Source organism: Anopheles cruzii, chromosome 2 (assembly GCF_943734635.1).
Source record: "Anopheles cruzii chromosome 2, idAnoCruzAS_RS32_06, whole genome shotgun sequence".
In the NCBI taxonomy this organism is placed as follows: domain Eukaryota; kingdom Metazoa; phylum Arthropoda; class Insecta; order Diptera; family Culicidae; genus Anopheles; species Anopheles cruzii.
This window is the reverse complement of record NC_069144.1, coordinates 29,183,587-29,190,682: the sequence shown is the minus strand read 5'-3', so window position 1 is coordinate 29,190,682 and position 7,096 is coordinate 29,183,587.

The window sequence follows — 7,096 nt, the reverse complement described above, 5'->3', positions numbered from 1 at the left end:
CTAATGATGGGGTGATAAAAAAGTGAAATTAATGGCGCGCCCTTCGAAGATGCCCTACTCGATCCCGTCCGTGCCATCCAGACATCACAATGACACAGTCACAGACAGTCTCTCGAGGCACCGCCGGGCCCCCCAGCAGCCCATTGTGGCACGGTGTCTTACGTGAGCTCACTTGGCACGTGTCGGTGCTTCATCGGCCCGAGATCCTTCGCGCGTTGTTTGTTGTTTTGTGCGCGCGCGGGAACTCCGCAAACTCCGAAGTCATGTAACTCCGCGGAGCGTTGTGCGTAGCCGGGTGGCCAGATGGTGGCCCTCAGGCTCACGCGGCCGTCGCGGTGTGGCAACGCGCGGTGTGACGCACGCAATTCGCTCGCCCGGCCGAAGCGAAAGGTTGATTGAAAAGCGAAGCCTCTTTTGCGTACTGCGACCTCCCACAAGAAAGACACCGCCGCCGCGTGTTTGGGAGTACGCTGGGCCGTCACTAAGTTGGTTGGAATGTGTATCTTGAGTGGACCGACCAGTAGCCCACTAGTAGCTGCCTGCAGTTGCGATTGCGCACAGTGACCTTAGCCCCCTGGAGGGTCATCAAGCGGCGATGCAAGAGGGAGACCCCGACGAAGGGACACACATTTCATACGAGGGTGGGCCGACAGGTGCCCGATCTTAACTCGAAGAAGGCGGCAATACCGGTAAAGGGAAGCTATTGCGGTTGTCAATCTTCTGACAGTTACTCAACCAATATTTCAGTCAGTTGGGACGCGTAGTTTTTGTGGTACAATCGTTTGAGGGAGTTGATGTTAGTGTTTTTATAAAAATGGACTAAATGTAGTTGGATTCTGTGGATTCTGTTGAATTTCTGGCGAGAAAATCGCTAAAGTTCGCCAAAAGCTACAGGAAAACCGCAGAATTAAAGTGACAGAGGTTAAGAACATGTCACAAGAACGTGATCGAGACCAGATCTACCCCCAAGTGACTTCTGTTTGCACTCGCCAAATGAAGAAGCAATCATCTTTGTCAACAATTAGTTTGATGAGAAAAAAGAATTATTTTTCCAATTACTTCTGGATTTGAACGGACTACAGAGATGGGATGGGAATCGCTGGGAACAGTGTCTGTACAGTTACCAGGTGACTATGTCATTCATCTTTGTTAGGTCGGGAAGCTTTCAGCCAACCCTCGTACGTACGCAGTCATCTTGGATCGGGTTCTTAATTGGAACCGCGTTCGCGAAGGCGTCTGGCCAACTGCTGGCCGCTGGTCAGTGAAGCAAACCCGGGCTTAATTAGATCAAATTTACGATCGGTCGTGCAGAATGCGATCATAAAAGTGGATGAACTATACTTTGTGTATGTGTGTTTGTGAGAAGTGGCCAAAAAAAAAATGCTTGCCTAATGCTATTCAAGCGTGGCCAAGAGCAACATCGAAATACACTGCGTTTTTAATTAAAAACTTCACAGCAAAAGAATGGCAATCAAATCGTTGCAACAGAGCTCGGCTTCGGCTAGCAAAGCGCAGCGTACGCTTTCATAACGGCGCTTGCTCTCGTTTATATTTGCATCTTTAGAGTTATGGCTGACAAAACTATTAATGATGTTATGTTTATCTTCTTCTTCTTCTTCTTCTTTTTGGCGCTACAACCGCTGCGCGGTCTTGGCCTGCACCAGAGACAGTGTTAATCTCTGGTGCTCTCTCTAACATTGCATTTTTACGGGCGGGATTGTTAGCCCCGCGCCAACCCCCCTATCACGCCGGTATCGGGAATCGAAACCATGGCCGGTTGAGTTACAACCGATCCCGGGATTCGAACCACGGCCAGCTGCGCTGACAGCGAAGAGCGTTACCGACTGCTCTATCAGCGGGGGTAAATGTTTATCTGTCCAATGCTAATGCCAATGTTTTCATACTTTTAGGTGCTCACGTACTTCCACGAGGTGGTGCTGGATTTTAGTCCCAAAAGTTTCTACATCCGGCTGAAGCTGTTCAACATCACCAGCCTCCGGCTGCAGCGAACCGTGTACGGCTTTCGGTCGAACGCAAACGCCATCAAGCCGGATGGAAGGTAGAGGTGCGCCAACCAGCGTCAACCATAGGCGGTGACCCACCAGATAGTAGAGTTGCTAGGCGCTAAGACAGCACCCGGTACACTGTAAGGATTAAGCCATTAGCCACCTAAGGAATGAAGCCAAAAATGTCTTACATCACTCTTCGCCCGCCCAACGCTTGCCCGGGCTGGGCCCAAGCTTGATCGGGAATATATGGAAGGCGTGGTGCCGCGTTTGTGCACAAATCCCACTGCCACTTGCGAAAGCGCACACAAGTTTCGAAAACGGTGTCCGATTTCGTAACGGCTCCCCAAATTGATTGTTGACCATTTGTCAACGAGGCGTGACGATACGCTAACGACGAATGATTGGCAATGGGCCAATATTGTTTGAGAAGCGTTATCGCGATCGCGTGAATCAGTGAGTGGTCACGGAAACTATTTGAGGCAACGGCGCAGACAGCGTTCAGATGGAAAAATTAACACCCACTAGACACTATCGCTAGAGATGAAAGTCGCACAAGAGGAAATAGTACAGCAACAGTTGCAGTTACAATTATTTATATCGTTTTCTGTTTTAATTTGTGTCGTTGCAATGAGAGAACGCATTTAAAGCACCTTTGAGTGGTAAATGAAGTTAAGATAAGCTTTAAAAACAAATAAAATCGAAATGAAAGTGAAATAAATAAGTTTAACCAGAAAAACTAACTATCAATTAAAGGTTGTTTAAATGTCTCGGTATTTGGCAATACATTTGAATGATAATATAAAGTAAGTATAATTCCTTAATTTAATCGACAACTTCGCATCAATTAAATTGAATGCGGATACGGATAAAAAAAGAGGTTCCAAAAAAAGCTATATTTTGAAGGATTTTTGTAAAAAAAAGTATTTAGAAATAATTCATATTCAGATAAAAATTAAAAACATAATTTACAAAATGAAACGAGCTGACTAAGTACATTTGGCCATGCCGACTCTATTCTTTCTCTTTCTTTCAATAGGACTCAAAAACTCTTTGAAATTTGGACTCAAAAACTCTTGTTTCATTGTTCTAAATTCATTTCATACCCTACAGATTCCAAACGGTGTCCACCGAACGGCCTCTTGAGCCATTTGTGGAGAAATGATCACGAAATGATCACAAAATGTGATTCTAAAACATCACGTTTTTGGCTCCAATCGACATTTAACTTTTCTGAGGCCCAGACCGTCACTAAAAATGGATTCAAGTGATCCTTTCGATATTCCGACAAGGTCTGTGAGATCTCGGACTGTTAATCGTCGACTTTGGAGCATCAGCGGGTCAGAAGATTCTTCGTAAAGGTGTTCTTTAATAATAAGATGTTTGTTAGAAATTAATGTTTCTTCTGCTTTAATATCGCACAGAGTGTTTTAATGAAAATTTAATGTAGGAAAAAAGGTTCGACCATAAAAATTGATGTCACTTTGTCCAACATTTTCTTTTTGACAATTACTTACAGCTGCAATAACAGCGTTCTAAAAACGACAATGCTGATACACTAATATTAAAGCAAAATGAAAGCATAACAAGAACTGGAAGTGTTCAATAATCGATCCATCAATTGATGCGGGCTAGATTTAGGGGATGTTGCGTTGGAAAGAAGGAACGTGGCCAACAGCAACTTCATGGTTCTTTGGGTGGTATGAACGAACGGAATGAAAAGGGCTTCCTTCAACAGACAAACACACTTTTGCCATTGCCAACATTCAGTGAAACTAAATTATCGTCCTTATCCGTGTTTTCTTTGGAATCTTCCATCATCTTCGATAAAGTAAAGTGAAATGCACTACCGATGCGGGTGTTTACGTTCCATCCTTCTCCCCTACGAACACCGACGACAAGAGCGAGTTTCAAACTCCCGGATGTCCCCCTTTTCTCGTGGTGTCTCTTTAAACACGGAATACCCTCCGGCAAGTTGTAGTTGAGTTGAGTAGTTGAATATATATTTTACATAAAAAGAATTTTCAATTCATTCGCCTGACCCAGCGATTCCTAGCTTTAGTTCCATTAAAGCCAAAAACTTATCGAATTCTCCTCCCAGTCGAAAGGGATTACGCATTTAAATGGATTTTAATTTTTCCTCAACACCTACATGAATTGAATATTCTTTCCGTTCCTGATGCACTCCTCGGAAAATGCAGCTCTGTGTGTGTGTGTGGTTCTCTGCACCCTAATGTATTTTCGGACCATAAACTAGTCAACCGGATACATGGTGCCGCGGAGATAAGAGGGCGATGCGACAAGGACGTTTCGTCCGCGTAGAATCGGGCTTCGGTCCACCACCGCGCGGTGCGGAGCGTTGAGCTGCGATTTAACGGAACGGCGAAGAAAATATGCACACCAACGGGCGTTTCGTGCAAACAGAATGGCGTGATAAGTGCTGTGAAAATAGCAGTTGAGAAATAAATCATCCGCCGACCGAGTGTTTACTTTTGGCAAACACTCGTCGCTCACGTGCTTCCCTTGGGTCGGTTCTCTGGTTGGAGCAGGCATTCCATTTACTTTCTTTCCCCAACACAACACTTGCCACGGAGCCGATCGCTGAAATGTCCCCGAATTTCTGACGCGACAAAGTAGACCACTGAAAAGTGTGCCCTCTCCCGAAATGGTTGTAAAACTAAAATAGAAATAATTTTGACAAGACGTGGAAGTGGAATTCGAAATGTCTGTTTGTGTTGCTGCTTCCAGTGGAATCGCTCGTCTCGGCGGCAAAACGGCGGGCCTTCATCATCATCGGGAATCAGCGTCATCGGCACTATCGTTGCCAAAATCAACAGTTATTGAGAACGGAAAATTAATTTATACACCCTACTCTTCTCTACCAAACAATGGCGGGTGGCCATCAATCGGTGCGATATTGCTTGCTTTTATCGTTCCGCTACTCTCGCGCCCGTGAATCTGAATCTTTTCCATCTTTTCTTTGTGACGAAGGGTTGCTCTGGTTGTGTGTGTGATTTGTTGATGCAAAGAATTGATACCAATCAATGTGGGCGGCCCTTCATATCCGAAGCGATCCTGAGGTGGATGTCTTTCGCATCGTAAACACTCGCACCGAAAGCCCTCGACGTGAAAATGATATTTTCGTAGCCGACCAGCAACCCGGGGAAGGTTTAATTTTCTCTCGAGTGCTGACTGATTGGATCCTTTTCGGGCGTTGATTCAGAACCCGCAGTCGCTAGTACCAAGTCACTGATTTTATTTATTACAAAAAGATGTTTGTCCTGAAGGCCCTGAAGGTGTGTGTTCTTACTAGGTGTGTGCGTTGAGAAACGAACTTTTAAAAAGATGGCTGTACCTGCCGATTGGGACTTCCCAGTTTAGCGGTTCATTCATCATTACCTTGTTTTGACATCAGGTAATCGATTTCAGGTCGAAGAAAAAAATATTTCGGTTTGCAACCCATCTTTGAAAGGGTTAAACTATGTCAACTTTTGTGCCTGAAAATGACGTTTTGCGGGGATTATTATTTTTCTTCGGAATCGTACCAAATGCTTGTCGGGATTTGTGTTTGGAAGATCGCAGTGCTTTGAGTGGGTTAAAAAATTTCAAAATGGCGAATTTGACATAACAAAAAAAAGCGTCGAAGGACTCCAAAAAACGGACTTTCTGATGGGACAGAAAGGTGTGGTGTTTCACAAGCTCCTAAAACCTGATGAAAACGTTAATTCCGATCGCTACTGACAACAAATGATCAATTTGAACCTTGCATTGATCGAAAAACGACCAAATGGCATTTCTAGAGTTTTTCAATGGAGGCGCCTAGTCCCTCATGGCCAGGCGCTGCCATGTCCCAAAAAGCAAAACTGGTTAGGATACTATCAACTCACTTGGATGGGAGCTGCTGACCCTCCCCGCGTTATTCACCAGACTTGGCTCTTTCCGAATATCATTCATTTTCATCGATGCGACACGTATTGGTTGAGCAGCCCTTCGTTTTTCTACGAGGAAGTCGAAATGGAATGACTAATTAGTTTACTTAAAAAGTCGAAGAATTCTTTCATCTGGGACTCCATGATTAAGCAGAGAGATAGGAGAAATGTATAGCTAGCGATTGCACATACTTCGAATAAAATAGAAATTTGCATAAAAATTTTATAAACATTTTTGTCCGTCTTAAAAAAGTTCGTTTCTCAACGCACACACCTAGTAATTGAGTATCGTTACAACAAGAACAGATTTCATGAGCTTCCAAATAAAAATGGTTCAACACCACAAGGTTCGTTTAAACAGAGTTTTGTGTGTGTCAAGCATTATTCATTGAGTTTTAAGCGTACGCTTTTCGCTTTATTCAAACGCAAAAGTTGATTAATGATGCCACTCCAGCGTAGCTTAATTGTCGCTTGAATATTTCAATTTCAATTGAATACGCCCACGTGCGTCGATAGTAAATGGTGTTTTAACTTTTATTGCTGTGGCCCCCGTCTCCGCAACAGCACATTTCTATTCCAACTTCGACAAACCCCATTCAAGGACAATCACGTTTCGCGAAACTTTGAGAATCTGTCATCTGCATGATTGGTCGGTCCGGTCGGTCCGGTTCACGCCGAATTTTGGACAACTCCCCACATTCACGTTTGCTCCCGATCGGCACGTGAGAAAAGTTCTGTTTAATCATTCTGCGAATCGCCCACCGATGGGGGAACGTTATGACTCGGCTTGGTTCGGTAGCCCGTAAAATTTACTACGCTCTGCCGCATTTGTATGCTAATTGAGCGCGTTTGGGACCGAAACTTATCGCAAGGATCGTTGGCTGGATTGGTTGGCGACTGACTCTGTCCGCAGAACGGTACGTCATAATAATAAGAACATAAGTTTTCCATGATTTCAATTGAACCGAGCAACTACCTAAGGGGAGGGTACATTTTAAATGGCATGTGACCTGGAAGGTCACATGCCATTTAAAATGTGACCTGGAAGGTCACATGCCATTTAAAATGTACCCTCCCCTTGTTTTCCACATTCGTTTTGGGCTAATTAATTGGTTCGAATAGGCGATCGTTGGTAGCTTTCAACAACATACTCAAAATATT